Source organism: Carassius carassius, chromosome 33 (assembly GCF_963082965.1).
Source record: "Carassius carassius chromosome 33, fCarCar2.1, whole genome shotgun sequence".
Classification (NCBI taxonomy): domain Eukaryota; kingdom Metazoa; phylum Chordata; class Actinopteri; order Cypriniformes; family Cyprinidae; genus Carassius; species Carassius carassius.
The window spans coordinates 4,833,549-4,847,738 of NC_081787.1; the positions used below are offsets into that span (position 1 = coordinate 4,833,549).

The 14,190-nt window shown below is 38.6% G+C and overlaps 1 long non-coding RNA gene across 1 annotated transcript; it reads left to right on the forward strand.

Annotated features, from left to right (window-relative positions):
* Nucleotides 1-11,109: 11,109 nt before the first annotated feature.
* LOC132114197 (uncharacterized) lies at nt 11,110-13,974 on the forward strand. The gene is made up of 4 exons (XR_009425256.1): nt 11,110-11,301; nt 12,280-12,340; nt 12,417-12,507; nt 13,192-13,974. It is a non-coding gene; the product is annotated as an uncharacterized LOC132114197 (long non-coding RNA).
* Nucleotides 13,975-14,190: the final 216 nt, after the last annotated feature.

A 14,190-nucleotide genomic window follows, 5' to 3' on the forward strand; every position in this document is an offset into this window, starting at 1 on the left:
CTGCCGGAGCAGCTTGGCCTGATAGACCTGAAGTGAGGCCATGGCATGCAGGGCAGAAGCGGCCTGGCCCGCTGCTCTGTAAGCCTTGGCCACAAGCGTGGATGAGAACTTACAGGCCTTGGAGGGCAGCTTGGGACCACCACGCCAAGCGGAGGCGCTCTGTGGACACAGTTGCATCGCAACAGAACGCTCCACCTGGGGAATCCCAGCATACCCCTCGGCCGCCTCGCCATCGAGGGCAGTGAAGGCAGAGGAAGTACCAGAAAGGTTACGGGCAGTTAAAGGTGCCTTTCATGAACTGGTTACCTCCTGGTGCACTTCCGGGAAGAAAGGAACCAGAGGGGGGGGGCTGGCGATCCGCATGAGCAGCCCCCAAAAACCAATCATCCAGCCTCGAGCACTCAGGACTGGGTGGAGGATTCCACTCAGAGCCGATGCTCTCCGCTGCCCGGGAAAGCACGGCCGTCAGCTCGGGATCGGACTCGGACAACGCTGGCACTCCCGAGGGAGGCAACGCAGCCGAATCCTCATCTCCTTAGGACTCAAGCCCGCCTTGTGATGCGACGATCGACATACGGTCCTCTTCGCGAGCCCTGAATGAGATGTCAGGAGCCTGAGAGGGTCCAGCAAACTCATCCCGAAACTCGACCGGCTGCGGCGTATGTGAGAGGGGTGTGGCCCGAGGAGGTTGGCTCGTCTGGGAAGCCCACACAGTAACCCTCAGATCACCCTGGCCACCAGCCGAAGTAGCCCTCTTACGAGAAGAAGAGCTAGAATGGGGTGTGGCAGAGGAGACTCTATACCTTTTAAGGTAATCGAGTCTCGATCTCAACGCCGAGATGGTCATGTCACCACAATGAGAACATGAGCCATCCACGAATGCAGTCTCAGCATGCTGGAAGCCCAGACATGTGACACAACGATCGTGGCCGTCACGAGGAGCGATATATCGACCGCACCCAGAAACACACGGGCGAAATGACATCTTTAAAAAGACGCAAATCGGCCTGTATCTCTTTTGTGAAAGAAATTTGCTCTTTCAGAGGTGCTGAAGCGCTCAGGGGAACGCGGGAGCTGTCGCAGGAAACCCAAACGAACCGCTGAATCACGCCGTCACACCAACACCAGCTCTTGCTTGTAGCACTCCGGTGAAAACAGCACACAATGTGCTCGGCTCCGAAGCAAAAGCTTGAATGCGAGTTGCTCGCGTTGCTCCTTATATACCCGCTCTGCAGGGCAGAGCTCGCGATGCAAATCCCGTTGACCAAGGTACTTTGTGTACCATTGGCTCGTTTTGTACCACTCGAAGGTGATTTGGCTCTCGGGCGAGATCCCATTCGTAACGTTGAACGTGACCGACTGAAAGGGAACTAACCTCATAAATCTGAGGCTACTACTATATTATTTCAGATACATTTGGAATGTGAACAAGCATTATTCCAGAAACATTTTGAACCATTTTGAAACATTTTGAAGTTTCTTGTCCACACTGACACATTTTACTGCGAATGCTTAAAATGTCATAAATACTCAATGAGGTGATAACGAGAGACCAGACTCGATAAACTCCTCATGCTATTCTTCTGAAACTAGCAAAATATCACTCCTGGTGTGTCCTAGTTGCATTCAAAATCAACGTACCATTTATGGTCTAAAAAGTGTGTGTCATCATCTTTTGCACTTGTGAGTAAATATTGTGTCATCTTTGCAGAAATGTTATATGACGACTATACACATACAAAATAAATCTTTAACAATGCTGTCGAAGTGAACAGCACATAACAAGCAATAATCTTTTTGAAATAGCTCTATTTTCACAGTCAACGCTACGTTGCAAAAAACACTGTTTGCGAATGTATCCACTTGTGAGAGCCTCTTCAAAAACCTAAGTTTCACCACTGTGAAGGGACATCCAAAATGTGTTGACACTGCCTGAAATTCATCTTGAAACAAAGCTGGATGCCAATCTTTGGGAAGTCGTGGCCTAATGGTTAGAGAGTCGGACTCCCAAACGAAAGGTTGTGAGTTCGAGTCCCGGGCCGGCAGGAATTGTGGGTGGGGGGAGTGCATGTACAGTTCTCTCTCCACCTTCAATACCACGACTTAGGTGCCCTTGAGCAAGGCATCGAACCCCCAACTGCTCCCCGGGCGCCGCAGCATAAATGGCTGCCCACTGCTCCGGGTGTGTGCTCACAGTGTGTGTGTGTGTTCACTGCTCTGTGTGTGTGCATTTCGGATGGGTTAAATGCAGAGCACAAATTCTGAGTATGGGTCACCATACTTGGCTGAATGTCACTTCACTTCACTTCACTTCACTTACAGTAAATGTCAAATTATTGTGAAGTTTGGTGTGAGAACATTTCTAGCATCATTTGTTTGTGCTTTTTGATACTTTGTAATTGAACGCAGTGTAATCCATGCAGTAAGAAAGACTTTAGTGTACAAATAATTTTTGGGGCCAATACATGGTCATATAATGGGGGCAATAAATCAGAAAAACATCAGGCAATATGTTTATGAATGATTTTATATTCAGAAGAGAGTACTTTGAAATGGCTTGTTCTGGTATCATGAATATGAATGTTACTCTAAAGGTTTCAGAGAAGTGAAATTTACCTTTTAACTAAAGCTGCTGCTTGAGTTCATGTGACTGTGCCTCAGTATCTCATCACTGCTCTCAGTTCAGTCCCACACAGTGGAGGCAGTGATTACAGCTCTCTGCGGTAATGACTCTTATCACAGACTCCATGTGTGAGCATGGAAATCAGACCCAACTTGAAGAGCTCATTCCACTGCCTGCTCTTCACCACAACACAAGACCTTAAATTGCTTTGCCACCACGGCTTGCAAAGACTCCAGATTGAAATATTCAGTATCTTTGACAGTGAATGCATCAGTATGTCAGCAGAAAAGATTCAAATGTGGGAATGAAAGCTTGTGGCATGTGCCAGATCGTGGTGATAATTATGTGATTTGTTAAGCTGGCTGTAAGCAGGGCAGGCTTAGCTTCACATTGATCGAGGGATAGATCTCAGGTTAATCTTGCACTGTGTTCATTGAGGCATTATTTTTGTGTGTGTAGGATTTATTCCTTTTCTTTGAATAGTCAAAGATGTCCTGTTTAGTCTGGAAGTAAAATTATGTTTTCTGAGAGATGCAAAACCTGGCTAACCCTTGCAGCATACAGTATGCAGAGGTGTATAAAGTGTTGATAAAATGATCTTCAGAGATGGCTATGAATAAAATGCATTGCTTTTTTTGTGTTGACTGATGAGACATCTCATCAAAAGGACAAATGACCATTGTTGTGTCCAAATGCAATGAATATCAATGAATCCACGAAGTGGATGTCGTTGATTACAAAAGTTCATCTAGGACGCTAATTTGATTGATTAGTACAATAAAGAAAGATTTGTCATGATGACTTGTGAAAACACCTTGCACATCTTCTTGAAAACGTAATGAACATTTGCCTTTGAAATGTAATTGAGTAAAAGTATAAATTTCCAGATTCTACCTGATGTAAACGTCAAATTCCCAATTTTTTCCTAATGTACGGTTTTCAAACTGCTGTAAGAATGCAACCCCAGTGTATTTTTTATAACAATATTAAAAGTTTATTTGGAGGAGATGGGAGGCATTTTAAACTTTGCAAATTATTTTTTTCAAAATTAACACGTTATTTGTCAGGGGTAGAAAGATAGGGGTAGAATACAAAAAGAAAGATGAAGACGTTGAATAACGTTCCAAAACGAGGTTTAATAATACTATTCCAACAAGCAGGCAGACAGGCAGAAGCAAAATGTTATAGTTGGGGGTCGTTTGCATCAAAAAATCTGAAAACCTGGCTTCACACACCGCTAATCAGACGTTCTGTCAGGCACAGACTCCATACATAATGTATTCTACAGTGCTGCTGTTCTCTATGTATGTATAGAGAGATGTAGAAGCAGACATGGACTAATGGAGAATGCAGAGAGCACTTTAAACCAGATAATAATTTCATGAGAGTTGTAAATCTGAGGTTGCTCTTACATCAAAATCTCAGTGAGACTTGTCAATCAAGCCCTTCAATGAGTCTTGTATGTACCAGATTGGCCAGTAGCTAAATATAACATTAATTCCCACTTAGCTTCATCACCTAGTCTGCAGTTAAACACCCTATAATTGCCATCTTAATTACACAAGTAATTAGAGGACCCAGAAAAACTTGTTATATACATTTGTCACCTTGTCTCTTAATATGATGTAAAACAGCTGATTAACTATTTCTGCCTGAAAGTGTTTAAGCATCGCTCTTATATGTCACAGTGGCACTTTGTCATGATAAATTAATATCACACTTAAAGCATTCTAATTACATCAAAAGATCTTTCTGTGACCCTGAAATGATATTTAAATAACGCAGATAAAGTCATTTGTAGCTACCCCTAAAAAAAAACGTATGAGATTGAAATTACAAACTGTATGTGAAGATATAATGTTCTTTTTAGCGATAGCATATGGCAGGATGTTTTGAATGCACAGTAAAAAGTGGGGACATTTCCAAGAACGTCTTCAGCTGGAGACAGACCACTGAAAATGGGGACCATCTCTGGAAAACAGGGACAACTGGTCACCCTATTAAATAGTCATTAGCATTAGCATGCATCACTGTTCACTTTAAATCAAGACAAAGCTATTTTTGCTTGCGCATTCAAGCTTTAATGCAGTGAACATTAAAAATGGACAGCCTTTTTTAATACAGTTGCCAGGCCTATTTTTTTCAATTCATATATTATTGATCACACTTCCTTAGAATATATTAATGTTACATTTTTCCAATCAGCCTGCACAAGAAAATGTTTAATATTTGGAGGTAAGGAGGAGCATCAGAGGAGTACCACCTGTCTTTTAGAAATAGCACACTGGGCTGGAGGCATGGCACCCAGCCAACTGACTGATGTAGCGGCGCGCTAAGATCTGCACAGTGGGGATCTAACAGGCAGTAGATCATTACTTTCCTGGACTCAATCAAGATTAATCTCACAAGGAGCCATCAATCACACAGCCGTCCATGTATCCCTGAGCCTCAGGGCTTTATGTTAGCGTCTGACAGAGAGTGATGGCCCAGCGTTTCTGCAAGATCTCTGCACACCTCTGGAGGTACATGACCTCTGATAGGCACAAGGAACTGGTCACCGGCTCAAGTGTGTGGTCATAGATCAGCTGATTGATGCTGGAATTAGATTACAGTTGATATCAGCTAAGGGTGAGTAATTGCTTTCTCTGGCCTCTCTCAGTGTGAGACCCTCTGTGACCATTCAGTTTAGGCAGCCTCGGCTGTACTTATATGTGACTCTGCAACATTCTGTTTGTATCGATCTGTTAGATCCAGCTGAGAAGAAATGTTGCTTCCTGTGTTGTTATTCAGACCCAATATACTTTCACCTGAAACAAAAAGAGATTGTAACAGTCGTGTTCTAAATTCTAATCCCCCTGGGATTCTACACATTCAAAATAATTCTGAGGTCTTCTGTCCTATAACTGCGGGATCTCCATCACAAGGAGGTGTAGCAAAATAAGCTAAACCCCTAATTGAAATTGAAGAATATATCTGAAAAACAAAAATCTGTTGTATCAAACCATCTCTCATATTATAAACTAGGCATGCAATTTTGGAAATGTTTTTAATACAACATTGTTTAGAATATACTTTTTTGACCACATTGTAGAAAAAAACTAAACATATTTATGTTTTACTGTATTTTTGGAGACTCTGAGACATCAGACCTCAAGTAACGTAACATTTTGCATGGTGAACATTTGAAACATGATTTCAAGTTAAAATGTATATATTAATTTCTCATAAGCTTAAGAAAAGTCTTTGAGTATTAACTTGATTCTTCACCATTATGTAGGTCTTTTTAGAGTTATTAAAATGGCCTTGGGGTTTCTTAGACCCTGAACAGAACTTGAGGATTAAGCAAAAAAGGAAAATGTATAATAATGCATGCAGGCTGAGCCAGCTGGAATATTTAGTAACTGAATTTTACAGATAACAGTTCCATATTGTAGTATAATATATATATATATATATATATATATATATATATATATATATATATATATATATATATATATTTTTTTTTTTTTTTTTTTTTTTTTTTTTAATGTTAGTGTTTAATATAGAATATTAGAATATTAGAATGTTTGTGTTTATAGCTTACATGAAAAGTATTTTCACCTAGCAGGAAATTCAAGCAAAATACAATTTAATTCATAAAATAGTACAAAATGTACATCTTCATATACAGGTGCTGGTCATATAATTAGAATATCATCACAAAGTTGATTTATTTCACTAATTCCATCCAAAAAGTGAAACTTGTATATTATATTCATTCATCACAGACTGATATATTTCAAATATTTATTTCTTTTAATTTTGATTATTATAACTGACAACTAAGGAAAATCCCAAATTCAGTATCTCAGAAAATATTCATATTGTGAAAAGGTTCAATATTGAAGACACCTGGTGCCACACTCTAATCAGCTAATTAACTCAAAACACCTGCGAAGCCTTTAAATGGTCTCTCAGTCTAGTTCTGTAGGCTACACAATCATGGGAAAGACTGCTGACTTGACAGTTGTCCAAAAGACGACCATTGACACCTTGCACAAGGAGGGCAAGACACAAAAGCTCATTGCAAAAGAGGCTGGCTGTTCACAGAGCTCTGTGTCCAAGCACATTAATAGAGAGGCAAAGGGAAGGAAAAGATGTGGTAGAAAAAAAGTGTACAAGCAATAGGGATAACCCCACCCTGGAGAGGATTGTGAAACAAAACTCATTCAAAAATGTGGGGGAGATTCACAAAGAGTGGACTGCAACTGGAGTCAGTGCTTCAAGAACCACTATGCACAGACGTATGCAAGACATGGGTTTCAGCTGTCACATTCCTTGTGTCAAGCCTCTTTTGAACAACAGACAGCGTCAGAAGCGTCTCGCTTCAAAAAGGACTGGACTGCTGCTAAGTGGTCCAAAGTTATGTTCTCTGATGAAAGTAAATTTAGCATTTCCTTTGGAAATCAGGGTCCCAGAGTCTGGAGTAAGAGAAGAGAGGCACACAATCCACGTTGCTTGAGGTCCAGTGTAAAGTTTCCACAGTCAGTGATGGTTTTGGGTGCCATGTCATCTGCTGGTGTTGGTCCACTGTGTTTTCTGAGGTCCAAGGTCAACGCAGCCGTATACCAGGAAGTTTTAGAGCACTTCATGCTTCCTGCTGCTTACCAACTTTATGGAGATGCAGATTTCATTTTCCAACAAGACTTGGCACCTGCACACAGTGCAAAAGCTTCCAGTACCTGGTTTAAGGACCATGGTATCCCTGTTCTTAATTGGCCAGCAAACTCGCCTGACCTTAACCCCATAGAAAATCTAAGGGGTATTGTGAAGAGGAAGATGCGATATGCCAGACCCAAGAATGCAGAACAGCTGAAGGCCACTATCAGAGCAACCTGGGCTCTCATAACACCTGAGCAGTGCCACAGACTGATCGACTCCATGCCGCATTGCTGCAGTAATTCAGGCAAAAGGAGCCCCAACTAAGTATTGAGTGCTGTACATGCTCATACTTTTCATGTTCATACTTTCCAATTGTATGTATATAGATGTATGTATGTATATATATATATATATATATATATATATATATATATATATATATATATATATATATATATATATATATAGATGGATGTATGTATGTATGTATGTATGTATATATATATATATTTATTTATTTATTTATTTATTTATTTATTTATTTATTTATTTATTTATATATAGGTTGTCACATGTCTGGTTTTGTCTTGTGTTTGAATTTAGAATTTTTATGTTGTAGTTCTTATTTTTATGTTGTAGTCTCATATTTTTTCTGTTTCCTGTGCCAGTTTGTAGTCCTTTGTAGTTTCTTTGATCTGTGGTTCCTTTGGTTGTTTCCCTAGGTGAAGGTCCCATTTGTGATGCTCTCTGCCCTATTAGCATATACAAAGCCCTGAGTAAGAAACAGCTGTCCGCTATTACTGTTTTCTTGCTGTAGTTTCTGAAGATACAATGTCAGCACCAAAGAGCCATTAAAAGTGTGGTGTGTTGAGATGCACCAACGAACATAGGAGTCTCCATAGACCACCGAGGAAAGATGGTTAACTTTAATTTTTGAAGGAAATGTCCTATACATTTGTGCTAAAATTTTACACTGTACTGCCTCACAAACGAAGGTCAGTTCAGCCCTGGAGTTGTGCAAAGATTGCTTCTGAAAGAGGGATTGATACCAACAAGCCAAAGTCCAGATGTGCACTGCCACAGTTTGCGTGAAACAATGTAAAACCAGACCTCATTTGCACCAATCAAAATCTTATTTGCACTCTCTGAATTGTTCCCTATCACCTACAATGTACACTATGAGTCTTTCACTGCACAGGAAAAATACTACACTGTGAACAAGTGACTGATCTCAGCCAGTGCTTCAACGTCTATTAACAGTGCAGGTGGCGGGCGCTTCGGATTCTAGAGAGCATTTGATTGGTCAGAAGATTTGATGAGAAGTATGATGTGACATCAAATAAAAGTTGAGCCGTTTTGGCGGAAGTACCGAACTGCAAGCATTGAATGCTTATATCTTCCAAATAGTAACTTTGTCAGTGTTTTGGAGCACACTGCCTTATAGATAATCTTAAGACTAACGTATTGATACTAACACCCAAAAGTTTCCTTTTGATTTCATGGGGACTTTAAACTTAGACGTGGACATGATGGCACTGCAAATTCACCAAATTTGTTATAAAACAGGATTAATGACAATTGAGATTTTTTGCATACTGGGAAAAGCGGTATGGGAGAAGTAATTACAGTATCAGGGATTTTTTAGACTGGAAAACAGCGCAAAACTAAAACTAAAAAGAAAGACTAAAACTGCATTTGTTTTTTGTTTTTTTGTTTTTTTTCTGTCTAGCTATATAGTTAGTCCAGAGCCATTTGACAGGCATACAGATAATGACTTGAAGATAATTTAATTCTCTGTCATGCCTCTATTATTCACCAGATGATCAGAGTGCTACATCCTTCTGTAATAATATCAGTTATTATGATTATAATGTTAATGTAGACATCACTGTTTAACTGAATTATCCAAAAACAATTCTTGAAAGCAGTGGGAGGAAGTATATGCTGTAGAGATGGATGCAGATAGCATAAGCCTTTGAGATGTGATCTCTTGGGTAAGAGCGATGATAATTTGAATGTCAGTCGATTAATGAATGAAATCGAGCACCTGAGCTCTTTGATCTAGTAGTGCATGTTCTGCGTAAACACCTCTCCAAAAATACCTCTTCGTCCTTCTGGGAATGATTTTCCTGTGTCCTCACTAGTTTTGTCTAACCCTTTGATATTTAATTGAATCAGTCTTTCATGAGGATAAAGAAAGATTGACTACAGATTTATTCAGGGCACAGTGTTTACCTAATTAGTTCAGGCGCTCATAATAAACAAGATGAGCAACCTTGACTCGTATGCTTCTAGACTTCTGCTTTGAAAGCTGTCACAGGATTCTGGAGAAAGCAGCTTGAAAGGCTTGAAGCTTATTACTATGCCCCATTTTCCAGGCCATTTAGACATGAGTGTTTACAGTTGTTCTCTGATGATTAGTGCCTGTTTCATTTGAGTAAGAGCTTTGGTTGGGTAAGACAATCCTGAATGTGCCCAAGCTTCTGATGGGAAAATTGCAAATTCAATTTGTAGGGTTTTTTATGCTCCTCCATGCCATGCAGTCACAAAAGTGTTCTGAGTATTGTTTTAATTGAAAAAATACAGAATTGCTTGAATATGGTTGCACATATTTTATCCATTTTATATTTTAGTAGACTACATGCTCACCATGCCTTACTCCCAAATAAAGTCTCCTCACTATAATATATCTAAACAATATCACACGAGCAGCTGCATATTGCTTCCTTATGGACATTTTTGTCTTTTTGATTATTTTACCTGTGTTAATGCCACAACAGTGTAACTTTTGGCACAAGTGTGTTTTTTTATTATTATTATTGTAATATTTCACCCTTTTTCCTTTAATAAATCTGTTTTACACAAAATAGTTACACTCAGGACATTTGCCCCAATGTCCCAATTGAAAGCCATTAAAACAGAAATTTTAATACTAGGACCATTTTGCTATTAAAAGTATGCAGTTGTCATTAATAGGCTTTCATTCTGTTAGCAAGGCTTCAAAATATTTTTTTTACCTTTTTTTTTTACCAGATAATGTCATTTTCTCAGATTTAGTGTATTTTAGAGCCAATCTGATAAATTATGCAGCTATAATTGTTATAATTGTATAATTGTGTTGGTATGGATGTCAGAGTGTGCTTTGTAAAAAAAAAAAACACGTTTATGATGTTTCAGTAACTGTAAACGTCAGCTTAGTTAGGCTAATAATATCGAGAAGAAGGAAAAAAAGCTAAGGAATAATATGATCAGGATGTAAAAAAAACTAAAATAAAAAAAAATTTAAATCTCTCCTTTCAGAGCAGACATTGATAAGGTTGTGGTTCCATCAAACATTTCCGATGTGTTCTGTGTGTATGCAGCGCATTTCTGCATTTGGTCAGGCAGCGCATTGAGCTTTCTCTGCCTCATATATATATATATATATATATATATGACTAGGCTTATAAAACATTTAATAACTCTCTGAACCAACTTTTCTTTCTTACTTCCCAGCTGACATCACAAAGCTGCCTCCAGCATCCTGGCACCATTCTGGTATGTAACGCCCACATTTCCTTATCAATTCTCAAGGCAATTAGCAGTGCTTGCTAATTAAGAGCACAAAATATTGATGTATGCTCAAAATGTTGACAGCCTTCTCCTAAATGTGAAAATGTGCTCCTGTTGAGTGAACTGTAAACATCATTTACTACTGTAGCAATCAGCAGTTTTGAGTTCTAGCAGGTGTGTTTGTTCTCTGTGCTTGTTTAGCCATGAATACTATTGAAGAGTTGTATAACATTGAGTCACTGATCAAGCGTAGGTACTTGTGGGTGTGCTAATGCCTGCACACAGCTGGAGGCTGCTGCTGTCCTTCCTCTGAGACTCCAGAGCACGTGTCTTCTCCTCGAAGGACACAGATGAGCAGGATGTTTTTGTCTTCCTCAGGCTTCAGTGGCTCTGAACCAGTCTGTTTTGTCGGTGTGCTGCGCCATCTTTCTCTCCGGAGTCTGCCTTTACCATTGTCTCAGAGGAGTTTTACGTTATTCTGGGTAAGAGTTTACAAAAGTTTTTTTGTGGTATTTTGATGCCCTTCAGTGTGCTTGCCATTTCTTCTCAAGTACTGCACATGAAATGCCACACCTCAGTGGGATTTGGCTAGAAATTTAATCTAGAAGTATCATGAGGAGATTATTAAATTTAGACCAGGACAAGTATTTTATAGATTCATAGATGCATTTACAAAAATATTGAAGGGTCTTTTCATCACTTGCTTACCAATGGATCCTTTCCAGTGAATGGGTGCCATCAGAATGAGAGTCCAAACAGCTGATAAAATCATCACAATTAATCCACAATAATTTACACCACACAAGTCCATTTAATAACATCTTGTGACGTGTAAAACTGCAGGTTTGTAAGAAATAAATCCATAATTTAAAAATGTTTTAACTTCCATTCGTTGCTTCAAGCTAAAATACAAGTCCTTTATCCATAATGTTGGTGGATTTTGATGTGAGAGGGCAACAGGGGATTTTTTCACTGGATGAAGCATTATGGATTTACTAATATTTTGGTGAGAAGCAACGGTTAAAATTAAAAAGCCTTATTTAATTTTTTATTTGTTTTTTACAAACATTCCGTTTTTCACTCCATAAGACATTAACTGATGGACTGGAGTCATGTGGATTATTTGTGAATTATTGTTTATAGCTGCTGTTTGGACTCTCATCCTGATGGCACCCATTCACTGCAGAGGATCGTCTGATGAACAAGATATGTTTTCAAAGAATATGTTATTTCTCAAAATATGTTACAATGAACTCATCTACATATTGGATGGCTTAAGTGTGAGTAAATTTCAGCAAAATTTTTGGGGTTAACTATTCCTTTAATATGACATATGCAGCATTTGGGAGGAAAAGCAAGCTCCTCGAGGGCATGAATATCATGGAACATTTTTTGATAAGAGGCAAGTCTGCTTCATAATGTTGCACTACAGTGAAGTCTGAATTTGACTTTCTTATTAGGGCTCTGTGTCATGCTCATTTGCTGCATGAGTCAAACTGCATCACACCATCCTCAAACACAGTTAGCATTTCCAGTGTAATTGTACATGCTTGTATGTAAAATAAATGTATGTTTTACAATCCATCCATTTCTGCAGATTTTCTGACTGACAGCTCTTAGAATGGCAACTTACATTGAGTGATGGGCCATTTTTCCTGAGCCAGACAAAACAGATGAAACACAAAAAGGTATTGACTCAATACTTGTGTGTGTGTGTGTGTGTGTGTGTGTGTGTGTGTGTGTGTGTGTGTGTGTGTGTGTGTGTGTGTGTGTGTGTGTGTGTGTGTGTGTGTGTGTGTGTGTGTGTGTGTGAGTGTGTGCCATAGTATAATGTTTACATAGTGTTACGATGCTTACATTGCCAAGCCATTATAATTATCTTTATTGATGCTGTAACTGTTCCACTGAAAAGTGTACAAACAAAACAATTACTTGAAAATAAACATGACTTAAACTTAAATAAGGCATGGCATGGACATGACACTCATACCAGTGGACCACAGCATCAAAGATGACAAAGCAAGACAAAGATGCAAGGCAAAATAAAGGCTATAAATACAAACTACTAACGAGGAAATGTGCAGCATCTGACCATAATGAAATTAATGAACCAATGAGAATGAAACCCAACTAAAACAAAAGCACATGGCATAAACACAAGGGAAAGGTGGGAATCACATGACATATGAAAACACAGAGCCCAACCAAACACCAGCCTTACAGATGCCGAACCTTATTCTTGTACTGTTTTTATTTTACTTGATGTCTTAATGTGCAAGAAAAATCTTCTTAACTTTAGTTAGAGTTTACTTAATGCTGTATTTTTGTTTAAAACAGATTTTGTAAAACTGAGCTCAAACAATCATTCCTAGGCCCCCCTGCAGTACTGCTGTGGACCCCCTGTTGAAGAACCCTGCTGTATTGTTACATTTTCAGTTGGATTTTTGAAAAATATTGAAAACAAGGTTGGCGACCACATGCAAAGAGATCAATTCAGAAACAAAGATATTAAATTGGCTTAGGTGTTTGTGTGGTTCAGAAACTCTCTGATGTACTGTGTATCTGACTCAAGCCGAGTTTTCAAATACTTTGCTCTGAAATGGATAAAATTTGTGTTGTGAAGATACACCACTAGTCATAAAGGAGATCACGGCTCAGATGCTTTGAGAGACAGATATCTGTCTTGAATCCTCTATGAGAATTGATGCATTTATCATTAAACATGATAAATGCATTTATTATATGTTTCGTAGATGCAAGAAAAAAACTATTCTTGAGGCAAATATCTCATGAAGTCTTTGGCTCCCTGCAAGTGCTCCTGAAGAAATATGCCATGTTGAATGTACCGTTATGTGTGTGAAATATAAAAAATAGCGCTGAGATTAGAAATGGCTAGTGACCTGGGAATAATCCACATTAGATACATTGACTGTTAGACTTGTCTAAACTCATTTTATTCTTCTCTATGCACCTTAAGTTCATGTGTGAACCTTATGTTTCAAACCCATAGAGGTTAGAAAATGTATGCTATGTAGAATGAACATGGTTTTTCTTATTATTTAAAAATATATATTAACATACATTCAAAAGTTTGGAGTCAGTAAGATTTTTAGGAAGAAATTAATCCAAACTGTCAGTAAACACTTCATTAACTATTGGTTCGATTTTAATTATTATACATTTTTATCACCAGAAAATTTTCAAATAAATCTTTTTTTTTTTTTTTACTTTCTATTCCTTGAAGAATCCTAAATAATATCACAGTTTGCACAAAACTATTAAGCAGCATAACTGTAATAAGAAATGTTTCTTGCGCACCAAATCAGCATATTGGAATAATTTTCTACAGAATCATGTGACACCGATGATAT